This window comes from Nomascus leucogenys, chromosome 22a (genome assembly GCF_006542625.1).
Source record: "Nomascus leucogenys isolate Asia chromosome 22a, Asia_NLE_v1, whole genome shotgun sequence".
In the NCBI taxonomy this organism is placed as follows: Eukaryota; Metazoa; Chordata; class Mammalia; order Primates; family Hylobatidae; genus Nomascus; species Nomascus leucogenys.
Window position 1 is genome coordinate 118,975,024 of NC_044402.1, and position 19,844 is coordinate 118,994,867.

A 19,844-nucleotide genomic window follows, 5' to 3' on the forward strand; every position below is an offset into this window, starting at 1 on the left:
TAATTTCCTACTGGAGGCCATTTGTTTCCCACTTTTACATTAGAAATAAATCAGTAATTAAAATCTTGATAATTCTGTGCTTTTGAGATAAATGCATTTTTCGAGTTTAAAACTGCAAACATGCAAACCTAGAATCTCTGTTTATAATTACTCAACCAGGAAAGCAGGTGTTTCCTCGAGTTAGAATTCAGAAGTCCTGCATTGAGATGTAGATTACTACTGTTAGGTAGGTCTTAACCCTCAACCTAGTGAAGAATGCAGTAGCAAAGGAGGAAACAGTTTTGAGGAAGTTCTGAAATATTACTGGAGCCTGGGCATGGTGACTCACGCCTGCGATCCTAGCACTTTTGGGAGGCCAAGGCCAGAGGATGGCTTGAGCCCAGGAGTTGGAGACCCAGCCTAGGCAACATAGAGAGACTTTGTCTCAATTTAAAAAGAAAGAAACATTACCGAGGCTTGCCTGAGCTTCTGTGGTTCCAAAGTCCAAGTTCTTTCCATGACGCCAAGGCTGCCAGTAGTTGACCAACTCTGTTTAAAGTGCTTATCTCATGTTAATAGCTACAGGTCAGCACCACACCACCACTGAATGTCTTTCTTTCATTTTTTTTTTGTTTTCCAGACAGGGTCTCACTCTGTCGCCCAGGCTGGAGTGTATTGGCGCCATCTCGGCTCACTGCATCCTCCTTCTGGTTTCAAGTGATTCTCCAACCTCAGCCTCCTGAGTAGCTGGGATTACAAGTGTGTGCCACTACACCCAGCTAATTTTGTTTGCTTGTTTGTTTTGTTTGGTTTGTTTGTTTTGTAGAGATGGGTTTTCACCATGTTGCATAGGCTGATCTCAAACCCCTGAGCTCAAAGCAATCAGCCCACTTCGGCCTCCCAAGTGGGATTACAGACATGAGCCACCGCGTCCAGCCCCAAAACAGAGATTAAAAAAAAAAAAAAACAGATTTTTAAAAACTGCCCCCCATACACAGACTATGTATGTTTATTTATGTAAATATAGTTTAAGTAGGAGTTACTTAGGGGGACTAGTGGCCATTATGGTGGACTAGCTCTCCCCCAGACACCCCAACCCTTCAACGTACTTCCAGTTCCTACGGGCCAAGAACCTCATTTTAGGAAGTCCCCATCCAAGGTGTGATCTCACCAGAGCAAGTACAGTTCTGCTCAGTTTCTGTCTCCCCCTTGTTCAAGGAGTAGCGCCCTAGGTGAAATGCATGGCCCGTGGAATCTGGCCAGATCCCTGACATTTTTTCATGCTCTCTACACTTGCGCTGTCTTAGTCCATCTGTGCTGCTACAACAAAAATACCTTAGAGTGGATAATTTAGAAACAGCAGAAATGTATTGCTTACAGTTCTGGAGGGTGGGAAATCCAACATCAAGGCACCAGCAGGTTAGGTGTCTGATGAAGGCTCCCTCTGCTTCACAGATGATATCGTCTGAGTCCTCATATGACCAAGGAAGGAACAGACACCCCCCCACCAGCCTTTCTTTTTTTTTTTTTTTTTTTTGAGACAGAATCTCACTCTGTGGTCCAGGCTGGAGTGCAATGGCACAATTACAGCTCACTGCAGCCTTGACCTCCCATGTACAAGCAATCCTTCCAACTCAGCCTCCTGAGTAGCTGGGACTACACGCGTGCACCACCACACCTGGCTAATTTTTGTAGAGACAGGGTCTCACTATGTTGTCCAGGCTGGTCTTGAACTCCTGGGCTCAAGCAATTTGCCCTCCTCCACCTCCCAAAGTGCTGGGATTACAGGCGTGAGCCACTGCAACTGGCCACCAGCTTCTTTTCTAAGAGCATGAATTCCATTCCAGAGGGTTCCGCCTTCATGACCTAATCACTTCCTAAAGGCCCCACGTTTTAATACTATCACATTGAGGATTAAGTTTCAACAAATGAATGGAGCGGGGACAACAACATTCCGATCATAGCAGGCCCCTTCTCCAGAAAACACCTTCCACTTTCTAGAACCACCAGGATGGTTAATATCCAAGGAGATTCCATTTCCAACCAGCAATCACTAGCGACTCACATCTGCCCGACTGGGGGAGTGGGACATGGGGCACACTAGGCAAGCCCACACAAGCTTTGCTGCGTGCTTTTTCTCCAGAGCCCTTTTTCTGACTATAGGGTCAAAAATAACACCTGAAGCGGCTGGCCCAGAGCAGCAGTGCTTCACTGGCAATAGGCAGTCGATAAATGATGTTTTTTTCTCTTGGGCCTTATCTGCAAAATTATTAAGTAAGCTCTTGTTGTCTGCCAACCAGACAGGAATTTCCGGTTCTAGAAATGAGAAGGCTGAAAGAACACAGCCCCTGCTCTCAAGAAACTCACAATCTAAGAGAGCCAGTAAAATGACATTATTACGATGTTGACAGTTTGACAAGTGCTGACAGATAAAGAAATATTCACTTGGTTCCTCCAGATCCCAGAGAAAGCTCCTAACCCAGGGTGGGGAATGGGGTGGGGGTTCGGGAAAGGACTTCAGAGGAGGTGACACCTGAGTAGAGTGTTAGGAGGTGTTAGGAACCATCCTATTCGGAGGAGGGGAGAAGGTTCTCCAGGCAGAGGGCAAGGGACTTAGGGCCAGTTGCCCCAGCAAGCTAGGATGGGGGGTGGAGGGTGCAGTGGGGTAGAAGGGGTAGGAAATAGGGCTGGCCAAGGAGGCAGGGGGCCAGAAATTGAGATTTTACCCTGAAAGCAATGGGGAGCCAGAAAATAACCACCTAGAGGGAGTTTGGGAGGGTTGGGGAGGCTCTGGTGGTGCACCTGGGGTAGGGTTCCAGCTTTAGCAAATAAAGATGCAAGGCAACCAGTTTGAACTTCAGATAAACAACAAACCTTTTTTTTTTTTTTTCGAGACAAGGTCTGGCTCTGCACTCCCAGGCTAGAGTACAGTAATGCGATCTTGGCTCGAGGGAACCTCCACCTCCCAGGCTCAAGCCATCCTCCCACCTCAGCCTCTCAAGTAGCTGGGACTACAGACGTGAGCACCACCACGCCCAGCTAATTTTTGTATTTTCTGTAGAGACAGGGTTTTGCCATGTTGCCCAGGCTGGTCTTGAACTCATGAGCTCAAGCAATCCATCCGCCTCAGCCTCCCAAAGTGCTGGGACTACAGGCATGAGCCGCCACGCCTGGCCAAACAATATTTTTTCATATAAGCTTATCCCACTGCCACATATAATATTTGGAAATACTTATACTAAAAAAAAGTACTCATTGCTTATCTGAAATTCACATTTAACTGGTTGTTTGTATTTTTCCAGCAACATTACCTAGGAGGAAAGTGGAGTCAAGTCCATGGCTGCAGGAAGAGGGGTGGAGGAGTGAAAGGGATCAGGCTGATGTTTATTTTAGGACTGGAGTAGCTAAAGCTTAGTGATTGGTGGGAGGGGGTGGTGGCAGCCTGGAAGGGGTGGGCCCAGGTGGAACCTGAAGGACATGGGCAGGAAAAACTTAATTGGAGCGGTGGATCCAGAGAACTTTCTCTGTTGCCACCCTCCAGCCCAGCCCCGCCCCAGGACTCCACTAATTGGTCCTCCAAACCCTTCTCATAACTGCCTGGTTACCTAGCATTTAATGTGTTACTCTACCCGCGCATTGATCACTAACTTTCTGAAAGAAGTTGCCTTTTTTCTGTTTTTCTTTCTTTCTTTCTTTCTTTTTTTTTTTTTTTTTTTGAGACGGAGTCTCGCTCTGTCGCCCAGGCTGGAGTGCAGTGGCGCAATCTCGGCTCACTGCAAGCTCCGCCTCCCGGGTTCCCGCCATTCTCCTGCCTCAGCCTCTCCGAGTAGCTGGGACTACAGGCGCCCGCCACCACGCCCGGCTAATTTTTTGTATTTTTAGTAGAGACGGGGTTTCACCGTGGTCTCGATCTCCTGACCTCGCGATCCGCCCGCCTCGGCCTCCCAAAGTGCTGGGATTACAAGCGTGAGGAACCGCGCCCAGCCCTTTTTCTTTCTTTCTTTTTGTCACCACGGCTGGAGTGCAGTAGCATGATCTCGGCTGCCTGCAACCTCCGCCTCCTGGGTTCAAGCGATTCTCCTGCTTGGCCTTCTGAGTAGCTGAGACTACAGACGCCCACCACAACACCCAGCTAATTTTTGTATTTTTAGTAGAAACAGGGTTTTGCCATGTTGGCCAGGCTGGTCTTGAACTCCTGGCCTCAGGTGATCCACCTGCCTCGGCCTCCCAAAGTGCTGGGATTACAGGCAAGAGCCACCCTGCCACCGAAGTTGCTTGTTTTCAGAGGACGTATTTACTGAATTGAGGCATTGAACCCAGCCCGAAGTGAAAGTGCCTGTTTCTCCCCACTGGAGGGCAGGGACAATGTCTCATTCACCCCTAGGCCTGGGCACAGCCCTGACCTAGCATCTGTTGAATTGAATGCTAATGTTCTAAAGTGGGGTGGAGGGAGCCTCTCAGGCTTGAATGGTAGATGTATGGGGGATAGATAAGGTGGAGGTGGGGTATGGGGCTCCTCCCCCTTAAAATTGGCCTTATTATTCATAAACATTATTTAACACTTTCCTAAGGAAATAGGGAGTGGAAAGAATGGTGGATTTGGATGTCTCAGAAGTGAAGTTTTGTTCCAGCTTTGGCACTAAAGGACTGTAAGGCCGGGGGCCCATCTCTCTACTTAGAAATCACATTGCAGCTGGTCACAGTGGCTCACGCCTGTAATCCCAGCACTGTGGGAGGCCGGGGGGGTGGATCACCTGAGGTCAGGAGTTCGAGAGCAGCCTGGCTAACATATAGTGAAACCCCATCTCTACTAAAAATACAAACAATTAGCCAAGTGTGGTGGCGCATGCCTGTAGTCCCAGCTACACCGGAGGCTGAGGCAGGAGAATCGCTTGAACCTGGGAGACGGAGGTTGCAGTGAGCCGAGATCATGCCACTGCTCTCCAGCCTGGGCAACAGAAAAGGACTCCCTCTCAAAAAAAAAAAAAAGAGAGAGAGAGAGACAGAGGAAAAGAAATCGCGGTGGCTCACGACTGTAATCCCAGCACTTTGAGAGGCCGAGGCAGGCGCATCACAAGGTCAGGAGATCGAGACCATCCTGGCTAACACAGGGAAACCCCGTCTCTACTAAAAATAGAAAAATTAGCCAGACGTGATGGCAGGCGCCTGTGGTCCCTGCTACTCAGGAGGCTGAGGCAGGAGAATGGCATGAACCCGGGAGGCGGAGCTTGCAATGAGCCGAGATCACGCCACTGCACTCCAGCCTGAGTGACAGAGTGAGACTCCATCTCAAAAAAAAAAAAAAAAAAAAAAAAGAGAAATCATACTGCATTTCTCTACCTCCTGTGACTTCTGGCACCTTCCTCAGCTGAGGTCATCTAGGTGAAAGGCAGTGAGAAAGGCACATGGCGGATGTTGATGGTGACTGAAACTGCTGTAACTGGAAGTGGGTGGCACCATGAGGAAGCCGGGCCACCGAACCAGCCTGGCATCCACCATGCTGCAGGCAGGGCCAGCGAAATGCTTTCCATTCTTCCCTGACCCTCAGAGTCACCTGAGCTGCTTGTGAAAACATGCACGTTCCCTTGGGGATACTTCTTTCCAGACCTGTGAATCAGAATCTTCAGTGGAAGCATAAACAAACACTCCCAGGTGAATCGCCAGCCGCACCAGCAAGCTTTGGTGCTAGACAGTCCTGGGTTTGAATCCAAGTTCAAATGTCTTTGGTGGCTTTGTGACCTTAGGCATATTACTTAACTGCTGTGAGCCTTGGTGCCTTATCTATAAAAAGGGTGGTAATAATATAGGGTAATTGTAAGAATGAAAAATAGCAGTTGCCAAATGCTTGGGGCAGAGTTAAAATGTTCATTGTTATTGTTTGTGAGATAGAAGCCCAGTGATTCTCCCAGTGATGAACACAACCTCCTTTCACACTAAGCAGGGCCTGGAGGGATGAACTTGCCCGAGCTGGGAGCTCAGCAGGGCCAGGCTCCAGCTGTGCCTTTACATCCTGCCCTCTCGCCATGGACCTCCGCCACCTCTGCCAGCCAGAATACCAGGGGATTCTCAGCTTTCAAGCCCCTCTCCTCGTCCATCTTGGGCTTCATTCTCCCACTCTCTTGCCCCCCAGTTAGGAAGCTCCTTCTCATAGTTACTTGCTTTTGTCTAAACAACTCTACTCCCCAAGAAAAGCCAACAGCAATTTCCCCTTATTCCCAACCCAAGATATTAGCTGCCTGAGAACCTCTCCTTACCAATAACTGCACCCCCTCCATAATCTCAATTTCAGGCACCCCACACTCTGACCACCATCTCCTATCTTTCCAGCTCTGTGACTGTGATTTGACAATTCTGTGACCATATCAGGATCAACAATCTATTCATCTTACCACCTGTTCCTTTATTTATTTGTTTATTTTATTTTATTTTATTTATTTTGAGACTGAGTTTCGCTTTTGTCACCCAGCCTAGAGTGCAATGGTAGTGCAATGGCGCGATCTTGGCTCACTGCAACCTCTGCCTCCCAGGTTTAAGCGATTCTCCTGCCTCAGTCTCCTGAGTAGCTGGGATTACAGGCGCCCACCACCAGGCCCAGCTAATTTTTTGTATTTTTAGTAGAGTTGAGGTTTCACCATGTTGGCCAGGCTGGTCTCGAACTCCTGACCTCAGGTGATCCACCTGCCTCGGCCTCCCAGAGTGCTGGGATTACAGGCGTGAGCCACTGCGCCCGGCCTATTTGTTTATTCATTTATTTTTGAGACAGGGTTTTGCTCTCACCCAGGCTGGAGTGCAGTGAAGCAATCATGGCTCTCTGCAGCCTCAGCCCCCTGGGCTCAAGCCATCCTCCCACCTCAGCCTCCCGAGTAGCTGGGACCACAGGCACACACCACTGCACCTGGCTAATTTTTGGAATTTTTTTTTTTTTTTTTTTTTTTTTGAGACAGAGTCTTGCTCTTGTTGCCCAGTCTGGAGTGCAGTGGCGCGATGATCTCAGCTCACCACAACCTCCACCTCCCAGGTTCAAGTGATTCTCCTGCCTCAGCCTCCCAAGTAGCTGGGATTACAGGCACGTACCACCATGCCAGGCTAATTTTGTATTTTTAGTAGAGATGGGGTTTTTCTATGTTGGTCAGGCTGGTCTTGAACTCCTGACCTCAGGTGATCTGCCTGCCTCAGCCTCCCAAAGTGCAGGGATTACAGGCGTGAGCCACCGCGCCCGGCTAATTTTTTTTATTTTTGTAAAGATAGGGTCTCCGTATGTTGCCTAGGCTGGTCTCAAACTCCTGGGCTCAAGTGATCCCCCTGCTTCAGCCTCCCAATGTGCTGGAATTATAGGAGTGAGCCACCGCGCCTGACCACCACCTCTTTCTTATCCCTCACATCCTCACTTTTCTCCTTGACCAGCTTGGATTCCAATACTATAATTACTCCTTTGCATGCAGCCTCAACTCTGCCTTATGGTTCTCAGCAGCAAAATCTCAGCTCTGCACCCACATAGCCAAAAGTGAGGGTAAAAACATGCAACGGTCCTGACTGATCTCGCTTTAAGTTCATGCATACTAACTTGTCCATTCATACTAACACACCTATCCTAGGCAATTACTCCACACTTTCTACAGTCCCTTCAGAGCTCCCACACCTCCTCTGCAGCCTCACTCTCAGCCTCGACTTTGCTTCCTATGTCCCTGAGCAAGCAATCAGAGAATTGCTGCCTGTATCACTACTTGGATGTCTAATAGGCGACTGCTTCTCAAACTTTAATGTGCAAATAGATCGCTTGGGGTTCATGTTAAAATGCAGATTCTGCTTCGGTAGGTTGAGAGTCTACATTTCTTTTCTTTTGTTTGTTTGTTTTTTTCCAGATGGAGTCTCGCTCTGTTGCCCAGGCTGGAGTGCAGTGGTGCGATCTCAGCTCACTGCAACCTCCGTCTCCTGGGCTCAAGAGATTCTCCTGCCTCAGCCTCCCAGGTAGCTGGGATTACAAGCATGCCCCACCAAGCCCAGCCAATTTTGTATTTTTAGTAGAGATGTGTTTTCACCATGTTGGTCAGGCTGGTCTCGAACTCCTGACCTCAAATGATCCACCCACCTCTGCCTCCCAAAGTGCTGGGATTACAGGCATGCACCACCACGCCCGGCCATAGATGAATTTTTAATGGTATTTTTAAATACTAAGTCTTCAAAATCTGGTATGTATTTGACACAGCATATCTCAATTAGGATGTTACTTTTTCATCAGAAATATAGGATCTGTATTTAGATCAAACCTAAAAAGTGTTTGTAAAATGTACATACTTGAGTGTTTTCCAATAACTGAAATAAGCATCAAGATTTATTTTATTATTGTTTTATTTTTATGTTTATTTTATTTTATTTTTTTTTAAGACGAAGTCTCGCTCTGTCGCCCAGGCTAGAGCGCAGTGGCGCAATCTTGGCTCACTGCAAGCTCCGCCTCCCGGGTTCACGCCATTCTCCTGCCTCAGCCTCCCAAGTAGCTGGGACTACAGGCGCCTGCCACCACGCCCGGCTAATTTTTCGTATTTTTAGTAGAGACAGGGTTTCACCGTGTTAGCCAGGATGGTGTCGATCTCCTGACCTTGTGATCCGCCTGTCTTGGCCTCCCAAAGTGCTGGGATTACAGGCGTGAGCCACCGCGCCTGGCCTGTTTTATTTTTAGAGTAAAATGAAAGCAAGTTTATTAAGAAAGTAGAGGAATAAAGAATGGCTACTCCATAGACAGGGAAGCCAATGTTTAGATTTAAGTTTAAATGAATTAAAATTACATAAAATTAAAAATTCAGTTTTATAGTTGCACTAACCACATTTTATGTGCTCAGTGGCCACAAGTGGCTAGTGGCTACCATATGAAACAGCACAGATCTATAGCGCTGGTCATTGACTTGAGGGGTAATTCTGGGGGTCAGGGTCTAGGTCGTAATTCATCTTGGCCAGATGCCTAGGCCAGGGCCTGCACTCAGTACTTTCTACCGAGTTCCATTTACTTTCAACAAGTCAAAAACTGACATCCAGGAAGCGGTCGGAACAAGCCACAGTCAGTTCCCAGATATAACCACTAGGGGGCAGAATCTGACTAGCACTGTTTGGCTAGAAAAAGGGAGCCTTGGCCGGCGCAATGGCTCACACCTGTAATCCTGCATTTTAGCCAGGCCCAGGCAGAAGGATCGCTTAAGCCCAGGAGTTCGAGACCAGCCTGCGCAATATAGTGAGACCCATCTCTTTAAAAAAATTAAAACATTAGCGGGGCATGGTTGTGCATGCCTGTAGTCCCAGCTACTTGGAAGGATGAGGTGGGAGGTTGGCTTGACCCCAGGAGGTAAGGGCTGCAGTGAGCTGTGATTATGCCACTCTAGCCTGGGCAACAGCCTGAACTACCATCTGTCTCAAACAAACAAACAAAAACGGGAGAAAAGAAAGGGGAACCCCTTTTTAATAGCCAGGATTCAACCTCAATACCATTAAGATTTATTTAACAAGCATTTATGAGGGGCCAACTGTGTGCCAGACCTGTGGGAATACAGAAGTAAATAAAATACAGTCCCCACTCTCTTGGAGTTTACAGTCCAGTAGGGAAGGCAGGACAGATGTTAGCAACTCATCTCATAAGCAAAGGTATCTTTACAGACTGTAATACATGCACTGAAGGAAAGTTGACTCAGTGCCCTAAAAGAGTGGCACCCAAGGCAGGGCGCTGTGGCTCACACCTGTAATCCCAGCACTTTGGGAGGCCGAGGCAGGCAGATCACCAGGTCAGGAGATCGAGACCATTCCTGGCTAACACGGTGAAACCCATCTTTACTAAAAATACAAAAAACTAGCCAGGCATGGTGGTGCGCACCTGTAGTCCCAGCTACTCGGGAGGCTGAGGCAGGAGAATCGCTTGAACCCCGGAGGCAGAGGTTGCAGTGAGCCGAGACAGCACCACTGCACTCCAGCCTGAGCAACAGAGCGAGACTGCATCTCAAAAAACAAAAACAATAGAGTGGCACCCAGGCACTTCACTTATGTTGGCAGAAGGTGGCATGAAAGAGTAGCTACAGAGGGGATGGGCCGTGGGGGGCGGCGGGCAAGGGTGCTGTGACCCTTCTAAGCAGAAGGATCAAGCTATGTGAAGGTGTGGAGACACTCCTGAAGCTGAAAGAGCTTGGCGTGGTCCAGAAACTTCCAGGAGAGTGGCTGGAGAGTGGTGGGCACTGGGACATCGCCCAAGAGGAGACTGGGGAGGTGGCAGGGGCCAGGTCTACAGAGCCTCAGGGCCTCCTTAAGGATTTCAAATTTCACACTAAAGATGTCAATGAAAACATTCAAACTCTGTAAAATATTTGAAGAAATTTATTCTGAACCAAATATGAGCGACTATGGCCCTTGACACAGCCCTCAGGAGACCCTGAGAACACGTGGCCCAAGGTAGTCAGGGTGGGGGTACAGGGGCGCAGAATGTGTATGTGTGTTGAAGGGAGCTTCCAGGTTATAGGTAGATTTAAAAATTTTCTGATTGGCAATTGATTGAAAGAGTTATCTAAAGGCTTGGAGGGTTTTGTTTGTTTGTTTGTTTTTTATGGAGTCTCACTCTGTTCCCCAGGCTGGAGTGCAGTTGTGCCATCTTAGCTCACTGCAACTTCTGTCTGCCAGGTTCAAGTGATTCTTCTGCCTCAGCCTCCCAAGTAGCTGGGATTACAGGTGCCCACCACCATGCCCAGCTAATTTTTTTGTATTTTTAGTAGAGACAGGGTTTCACCATGTTGGCTAACAGGCTACAAATTCACAGAGCTAACAGGCGACAAAGCCCAAATTCAGTTATGGTTTTATTTGACCCCCAATTCCATGCTCTTTCCACTGATCCTCTGTCACCAGCCTGGGTAGAAAGCATGTGTCAGCGTCTGCTGGGAAACAGATGACACAGGCAAACTGGGAAAGCTGAGGAGAGCTTGATAGAAGTTAAGTTTTAGTGCTCTACAAGGCTACCGGCAGGTGCTGGAAACAGTTCTCCAGGCTAGTGACACTGTCACCACCCCTGGGCCTGAAGGGTCAGGAAGGGAGCCGTTACAAAACATAAAGACAGGATGGGCGCGGTGGCTCACGCCTGTAATCCCAGCATTTTGGGAGGCCAAGGCGGGCAGATCACCTGAGGTTAGGAGTTCCAGACCAGCCTGGTCAACATGGTGAAACCCCATCTCTACTAAAAATACAAAAAATTAGCCAGGCGTGGTGGCAGGCGTCTGTAATCCCAGCTACCTGGGAGGCTGAGGCAGGAGAATCGCTTGAACTGGGAAGTTGCAGTGAGCTGAGACCATGCCACTGCACTCCAGCCTGGGCAACAAGAGCGAAACTCTTGTCTCAAAAACAAAAAACAAAGACAGAGCTGTGTGGACAGGCCCAACTGATAGGGGCTGTGGCCACTGGTTGAGGGATAAGCCAGTCTGGGGTGAGCCTTGAGGGAGGGAGGAGAGGAACCCTCCACCTCCACTCCCATCTCCTCCCGGAGAGCTCCACTGCCAAACTCAGCTGCAGCTGGAGGACCAAGAACCCACTGAGGTGTCCACAGGACCAGCTCCAAGCAGGGTGGAGAAGAGGGACGGGGATGTGGAGAGCAAACAGAAACCAGCCAAATGAGACCAAAGAAGTGCGGGTCTGGCCGGGCGTGGTGGCTCACACCTGTAATCCCAGCACTTTGGGAGGCCAAGGCAGGTGGATCATGAGGTCAGGAGTTCAAGACCAGCCTGGCCAAGATGGTCTCTACTAAAAATACAAAAATTAGCTGGGCATGGTGGTGGGCACCTGTAATCCCAGCTACTCAGGAGGCTGAGGCAGAGAATCGCTTGAACCCAGGAGGCAGAGGTTGCAATGAGCCGACATCATGCCACTGCATTCCAGCCTGGGCAACAGAGCAAGACTCTGCTCAAAAAAAAAAAAAAAAAGAAGTGCGGGTCTGGGATGGGGTTGTGGGGTATTGACGCCTCAGGGTGGGGGCTGGTGCCACCACCTTTCATCTTGTAGCCAAGGTGGCTCCTCAAGGCCTTCCTGCTCTCAGGCTCCATTCCCTCAACCCATTCACCACTCAGAGCCAGGGTGATTCTCCTAAAATACCACCCAGATCATGTCCCATGTCCCAGCCCTGCTCAAAATCACTCAATGGCTTCCTTTGTAAACCAAAAAGAAAATTCAATGCCCCCTCACCCCAGCCATCTGAATGGACTCCTTCCTCTGCCAGGGCATTCCAAAGTTAACCTGAAAGACTGGTTCAGGGCTGGGCCGGTGGCTCACACCTGTAATCCCAAGGATTACACTTTTGGGAGGCCAAGGTGGGCAGATCACTTGAGGCCAGGAGTTCAAGACCATCCTGGCCAACATGGTGAAACCCTGTCTCTACTAAAAATACAAAAAAATTAGCTGGGCATGGTGGTGGGCACCTGTAATCCCAGCTACTTGGGAGGCTGAGGCAGAAGAATCACTTGAACCTGGCAGACAGAAGTTGCAGTGAGCTAAGATGGCACAACTGCACTCCAGCCTGGGGAACAGAGTGAGACTCCATAAAAAAAAAAAAAAAAAAAAAAACCCTCCCGGCCTTTAGATAACTCTTTCAATCAATTGCCAATCAGAAAATTTTTAAATCTACCTATAACCTGGAAGCTCCCTTCAACACACATACACATTCTGCGCCCCTGTACCCCCACCCTGACTACCTTGGGCCACGTGTTCTCAGGGTCTCCTGAGGGCTGTGTCAAGGGCCATAGTCGCTCATATTTGGTTCAGCATAAATTTCTTCAAATATTTTACAGAGTTTGAATGTTTTCATTGACATCTTTAGTGTGAAATTTGAAGTCCTTAAGGAGGCCCTGAGGCTCTGTAGACCTGGCCCCTGCCACCTCCCCAGTCTCCTCTTGGGCGATGTCCCAGTGCCCACCACTCTCCAGCCACACCACTCTCCTGGAAGTTTCTGGACCACGCCAAGCTCTTTGATGGTGATGGTATGAGTCATTATTCTCTCCAAGCCTTCGTTTGTTCATCTCTAAAGTGGGGCAACTGGCTGGGTGCAGTGGCTCATGCCTGTAATCCCAGCATTTTGGGAGGCCGAGATGGGCGGATCATTTGAGGTCAGGAGTTCGAGACCAGCCTGGCCAACATGGTGAAACCCCATCTTGGTGAAACACAAAAATTAGCCAGGCATGGTGGCGGGCACCTGTAGTCCCAGCTACTCGGGAGGCTGAGGCAGGAGAATCACTTGAACCCGGGAAGTGGAGGTTGCAGTGAGCCGAGATCGCACCACTCACTCCAGCCTGGGTGACAGAGCAAGACTCCATCTCAAAAATAAATAAATAAATAAATAAAGTGGGGCAACCATCACCTTCCTTATAGAGTCGTGACAATGAAATCCCATGTGCAAGGGCTGTGCGGAGGCCTTGCGCTCAGTAAACAGTCTACACTCTGTTGTTCTGTTCTTCCTTCCCATACAACAGAACAAACATTTATCACACTGCATGTGTCAAGCCCAGTGCAAGGTGCTGGGGATGAGGGAGAGACAAACAAGTGGAGGCCGCCATTTTTTGCCTACAGGGAGAGCTCAGTCTTGTTTTTGCCTGTTAGTTTGTATGTTTGTTTGTTTCTGAGACAGGGTCTTACTCTGTCACTCAGGCTGGAGTGCAGTGGCAAAATCATAGTTCACTGCAGCATCAACCTCTGACCTCAAGCAATTATCTTGCCTCAGCCACTCAAGTAACTGGGACCACAGGTGCATGCCATGTCTGGCTATTTTTTTTTTAGTTTTTTGTAGAGGTGGGGTCTCACTGTGTTGCCCAGGCTGGTCTTGAATTTCTAGACAATTTTCCGATCCATCCTCCTGCCTTGGCCTTCCAAAGTGCTGGGATTACATGCGTGAGCCACCACCCCCGGCCTAGAGATCACAGTCTTGTAAAGGAAAGGCCGTGGCTCCCCTGGGTGTGCCCCCTCCTGCCCCCACCATAGCCAAACCATTCATTTCTGTTTGGCTGTAAGATGACATTTTTTCCAGGGTCTGGAGATAGAGTAGTGACCAGGCAATGCAAATAATTGTGGTAATCAGAAAAGCATTCGAAGAGGAGGTTGAATTTATTTTTAGCCTTAAAGAAACTGGACTAAAAGGAAAGGCATTATCAGCCTCCTTGAGAACTGAACTCACTCTCCTCCCTCCTCTGTTGAGAGCTGCCAGACTCCCTAGATTGAGAATTGGACCTTCATTAGTTATAGTTACTCCTGGGAGGGTATCATATCCCCAGGGGCATTGTAGGGCTGGAAGGTACCTGGTATCCTGAGGAAGCTGTCTGAAAGGATTTCTCCGGGTGGCATGGGGCAGAAATCTAGGACAGTGATCAGGGCAGCCTGGCAGACAAGACACATGTGGAGGGGAGCAGCAGGAACGCCACACAGTAGAGAACTGGGCTGAGACCATGTCGCTAAAACAAGGGATGCAAATTTGATTGTGTAGACACTGGCTTTGAGCAGGGGGAGCCCCTGCTTGAAACTGATGGCTAGGGGCTGCAGGTGCCTGCAATGGGCCAGGCATGAGGACCCAAGGGCCTGATTTGGGATGATGCAATGGGAAATGGAGGCAAAGATCACAACCTCGTATCATTTCAGTCATAAAATATTTACTTGAGCACCCACCAGGACAGATGCTGATGTTGCAAGAATGAGATCAATAATATCAAGGAACACGTATGGAGTACCTGAGACGGCCCAGGCAAGGTGTCCTTTCCCTGGGTAATCACGGTTGATCCTCAGAGTAGCTCCATGCAAATTACCAGTCCCTTGTGGAGAGAAAGAGAATGAGGTTTGTGTAGATTAAGAACATTGCCCCAAGGTGCAAAGTTCCTAGTGGAGCCAGGGTTCTAAGCTGGTCATTCTAAGTCTAGCACACAACCCCCAACCCCGATTCCACTCCCTCCCCCACAGTTCACCCTCCTTACCCACAAGGCACTTGAAGTGTTACAGGAGCAGCGCCAGGAATTACTGCACAGCATAAGGACCATCACAGAGACATGTGTGCAATGAAGTGGGCAGGTCATTACCTAGGCCTAAGAGATGCCCTCACCCAGGAGCTAGGTCTCGGGATTGGTTCGTTTGGTCATCTGACAAACACAGATGCTTCTTAACTTATAGAGCGGCTACATCCCAATAAACTCATCCTAAATTGAAAATATCCTAAGTGGAAAATGCATTAAATATACCTAAACCTACCAAACATCATAGCCTAGCCTAGCCTGCCTTAAACATGCACAGAACAATGACATTCGTTTACAGTTGGGCAAAATCATCTGGAAACACAGATGATGCCATTTGCCAAGTTGGCGGACCTGAAGGAGAGGGTTGGGGTCACATGAGGATGAGGAGGTAGCTTTGGACAAATCAAGTTAAAGATCCCGTGGGGCAGCAGTCCCCAACCTTTTTGGCACCAGGGACCAGTTTCATGGAAGGCAGTTTTTCCAGGGACTGGGGGAGGGAAGGGGTTAGGGGGGTTTGGGATGATTCAAGCGCATTACATTTATTGTGCACTAGATTTCTATTATTATTACATTGTAATAGATAATAAAATAATTATACAACTCACCATAAGGTACAATCAGTGGGAACCCTGAGCTTGTTTTCCAGCAGCTAGATGGTCCCATCTGGGGTTGATGGGAGACAGTGACAGATCATCAGGCATTAGATTCTCATAAGGAGCATGTAACCTACATCCCTCACATGTGCAGTTCACAATAGGGTGCGAGCTCCTATGAGAATCTAATGCTGCTGCTGATCTGACAGGAGGTGGAGCTCAGAGGATAATGGAAGCAATGTGGAGCAGCTGTAAATACAGGCAAAGCTTTGCCTGTCCTCCTGCTGTGTGGCCCAGCTCCTGACAGACCAAGGACCAGTATACGGTTGGAGGGAAGCGGTTGGGGACCCCTACTGTGGGGCATCCAAGGGAGGCCCTTGTGGACATTTCTCCTTTGAAGTAATGAGTATACAGGTGGTAGCCTGTAAGTGGTGAATTTAGAGCTAGCAAAAGGGGAGCTTGTCAGAGAGGGGAGAGGAGAGCCAGAGAGACTGTGGCAGGGAAGGCAGAGGAAAAAGGCATGCTCCATTGTCATAGCTGCCACCCAGAGGTTCAGTGATAAGGGCTGAACAATGACAAATGGGTTTGACCTTCAAGGGGACAGTGCCAAATTAGGATGGAGCAGTACAGGCAGGGGCCCAGTTGAGTGGCCTGAGAATGGACGTGAAGCGAAAGGTAGAGACAGCAGAGAGGACTACTTTCTTTGTTTCAATAAAATAATAATTTTAAAAATTAAAATACTAATATGTTTTCATTATAGAAGATCAGAAAATATTTTAAAAGCACAAAAAAATAATAAACAAATGGTACCCCATGAGTCAATCAACCAAAGATTATGACTGGAAGCATTTTAGATTTTTTTTTTTTTTTTGAGACAGAGTCTCACTCTGTCGCCCAGGCTGGAGTGCAGTGGTGCCATCGTGGCTCACTGTAACCTCTGCCTCTCAGATTCAAGTGATTTTCCTGCCTCAGCCTTCTGAGTAGCTGGGATGATTCAGGCACCCACCACTACACCCAGCTAATTTTTGTATTTTTAGTAGAGACAGTGTTTCGCCATATTGGCCAGGCTGTTCTCAAACTCCTAACCTGTGATCTGCCTGCCTCGGCCTCCCAAAGTGCTGGGATTACAGGCGCGAGCCACCGTGCCCAGCCTTAGATTTTTTTTTAATCCATTTTTGTTTACAGAGGTACAATCATATCAGTTATTCGAAATTTACCCAGTTTTGTGTCCTATTTTTTTCTCCACTACTTTCTTTCTTTTTTTTTTTTCTTTTAGACAGAGTTTCACTCTGTCACCCAGGCTGGAGTGTGATAGCATCATCTCAGCTCACCGCAACCTCCACTTCCGAGGTTCAAGTGATTCTCCTGCCTCAGCCTCCTGAGTAGCTGGGATTACAGGAGCTGCCACCACCCCCCAGCTAATTTTTGTATTTTTAGTAGAGACGGGTATCACCATGTTGGCCAGGCTGGTCTCGAACTCCTGACCTGAGGAGATCTGCCTGCCTCAACCTCCCAAAGTGCTGGGATTACAGGAGTGAGCCACCGTGCCCGGCCTTCTCCACTTCTTTCCTTCCTTTCTTTCTCTTTCTTTCTCTCTTTCTTTCTCCTTCCTTCCTTCCTTCCTTCCTTTTTCTGAGACAGAGTACAGTGGCTCAATCATGGCTCACTGCAATCTTGACCTCCAGGATCAGGAGATCATTCAAGACCAGCCTGGGCAACATAGTGAGACCCTGTCTCTATTTAAATAAAAATAAAATAAAATAAGAGATCCTCCCACCACGGCCTTCCAAGTAGCTGGGACTACAGGCACCCACCACCACGTTCAGCTAATTGTCGTATTTTTTGTAGAAATGGGGTTTCACAGCCGGGTGTGGTGGCCAAGACCAGCCTAGCCAACATGATGAAACCTGTTTCTACTAAAAATACAAAAAAATTAGCCAGGCGTGGTGGTGCATACCTGTAGTCCCAGCTACTAGAGAGGCTGAGGCAGGAGAATTGCTTGAACCCAGGAGCCAGAGGTTGCAGTGAGCCAAGATCGTGTCACTGCACTCCAGCTTGGGCAACAGAGAGAGACTCCACCTCAAAAAAAAAAGAAAGAAAAGGAGAAAGAAAAAAAGAAATGGGGTTTCACTATGTTGGCCAGGTTGATCTGGAACTCCTGACCTCAAGTGATCCGCCCCCTTGGCCTCCCAGAGTTACAGGCATGGCCACCACACCCAGCCTCCAGTTTATGGGAAAATATAAAATTTACCCAAAGTACTAGTTTGGATGCTCTTGGCTGCAGGTGTCAGAAAACCCAACTGAGGCCAGGCACAGTGGCTCAGCCTCTAATCCCAGCACTTTGGGAGGCCGAGGTGGGTGGATCATTTGACGTCAGGAGTTTGAGATAAGCTTGGCCAACATGGTGAGACCCCACCTCTACTAAAAATACAAAAAAATTAGCCGAGCGTGGTGGTGCACACCTGTAATCCCAGCTACTCAGGAGGCTGGGGGAGGAGAATTGCTTGAACCTGGGAGGCGGAGGCTGCGGTGAGCCGAGATCGTGACATTGCACTCCAGCCTGGTGACAGAGTGAGATTACGTCTAAAAAAAAGAAAAAAAAGAAAAGAAAACCCAACTGAAAGTGGCTTAAATTATAAGTAACAAGAAGCCCAGAGCAGAGTAATTCCAAGATTGGTTAATTCAGGCAGTCGGTGAGGTCTCCATCACTTCTGCTCTGCCATCCTCGGGTGCTGGCATATCGTCCTAAACAAACTGCTCCCCAGCAGTCCAAGATGGCAGCTGTGGTTCCAGCATCCCAGGCAGCTGATGGCATCTTGAAGCAAGAAAATAGCCCTGTTACAGTCAAGTGCCACATAACAATGTTTTTTGTTGTTTTTGTTTTGTTTTGTTTCGTTTTTTTGAGACGGAGTCTCGCTCTGTCACCCAAGCTGGAGTGCAGTGGCGCAATCACGGCTCACTGCAACCTCTGCCTCCCAGATTCAAGCAATTCTCCTGCCTCAGCCTCCCAAGTAGCTGGGATTACAGGCACCCGCCACCACACCTGACTAAATTTTTTTATTTTTAGTAGAGACGGGGTTTCACCATATTGGCCAGGCTGGTCTCCAACTCCTGACCTTGTGGTCCACCCGCCTCGACCTCCCAAAGTGCTGGGATTACAAGTGTGAGCCACTGTGCCTGGCCTACATAACAATGTTTTAATAGCGACGGACCACATGTATAACGGTGGTACCATGAGATTATTGCTTTATTGCTTTTTTTTTTTTTGAGGTGGAGTCTCCCCCTGTTGCCCGGGCTGGAGTACAGTGGTGCGATCTCGGCTCACTGCAACCTCCGCCTCCCGGGTTCAAGTGATTCTCCTGCCTCAGCCTCCTGAGTACCTGGGGTTACAGGTGCGTGCCACCACGCCTGGCTAATTTTTGGATTTTTAGTAGAGATGGAGTTTCACCATGTTGGTCAGGCTGGTCTCCAATTCCTGACCTCAGGTGATCTGCCTGCCTCGGCTTCCAAAAGTGCTGGGATTACGGGTGTGAGCCACCATGCACCCCATGTTACAGCACCTTTTCTAGGTTTAGATACACAATATTTGCTATTGTGTTATAATTGCCTACAGCATTCAGTACAGTAACATGCTGTGCAGGTTTGTGGCCTAGGAGCAATAGGCTATACCAATCAACCTAGGTTTACGTAAGTACACACTATGATGTTTGCACAACTACAAAATCACCTGACACATTTCTCAGAATGTATCCCTGTCCTTACGTAACACATGATTGTACATCCTTTTTTAAGAACAAGGAGAACCTTCCTAGAAGGCCTCCAGCCTATTTGCCTCCCCATCTAATCAGCTGTGTGACCTGGAGCCATTGATCTGATCTCATTACCTCAGGGTTCCTATCTATGTAATTGAAGGGGGCCAGCCCCTCCACACCTGTGTATATTTCTCGTCAGGTGGGACGAGAGACTGAGAAAAGGAATAAGACACAGAGACAAAGTATAGAGAAAGAACAGTGGGTCCAGGGGACCGTCGCTCAGCATACAGAGGACCCGCACCGGCGCCGGCCTCTGAGTTCCCTCAGTGTTTATTGATTATTATTTTTACTATCTTAGTGAGGGGAGTGTAGCAGGGCAACAGGTGGGGAGAAGGTCAGCAGGGAAACATGTGAGCAAAGGAATCTGTATCATGAATAAGTCTAAGGAAGGTACTGTGCCTGGATGTGCATGTAGGCTAGATTTATGTTTCTCTTTACCCAAACATCTCAGTGTAGCAAAGAGC

At 48.5% G+C, this 19,844-nt stretch overlaps 1 protein-coding gene across 1 annotated transcript in view; it reads left to right on the forward strand.

The window, feature by feature from the left end:
- PNKD (PNKD metallo-beta-lactamase domain containing) overlaps positions 1–19,844 on the forward strand; it is a 78,350-nt gene that overhangs the window by 22,623 nt on the left and 35,883 nt on the right. The window lies entirely within an intron of this gene.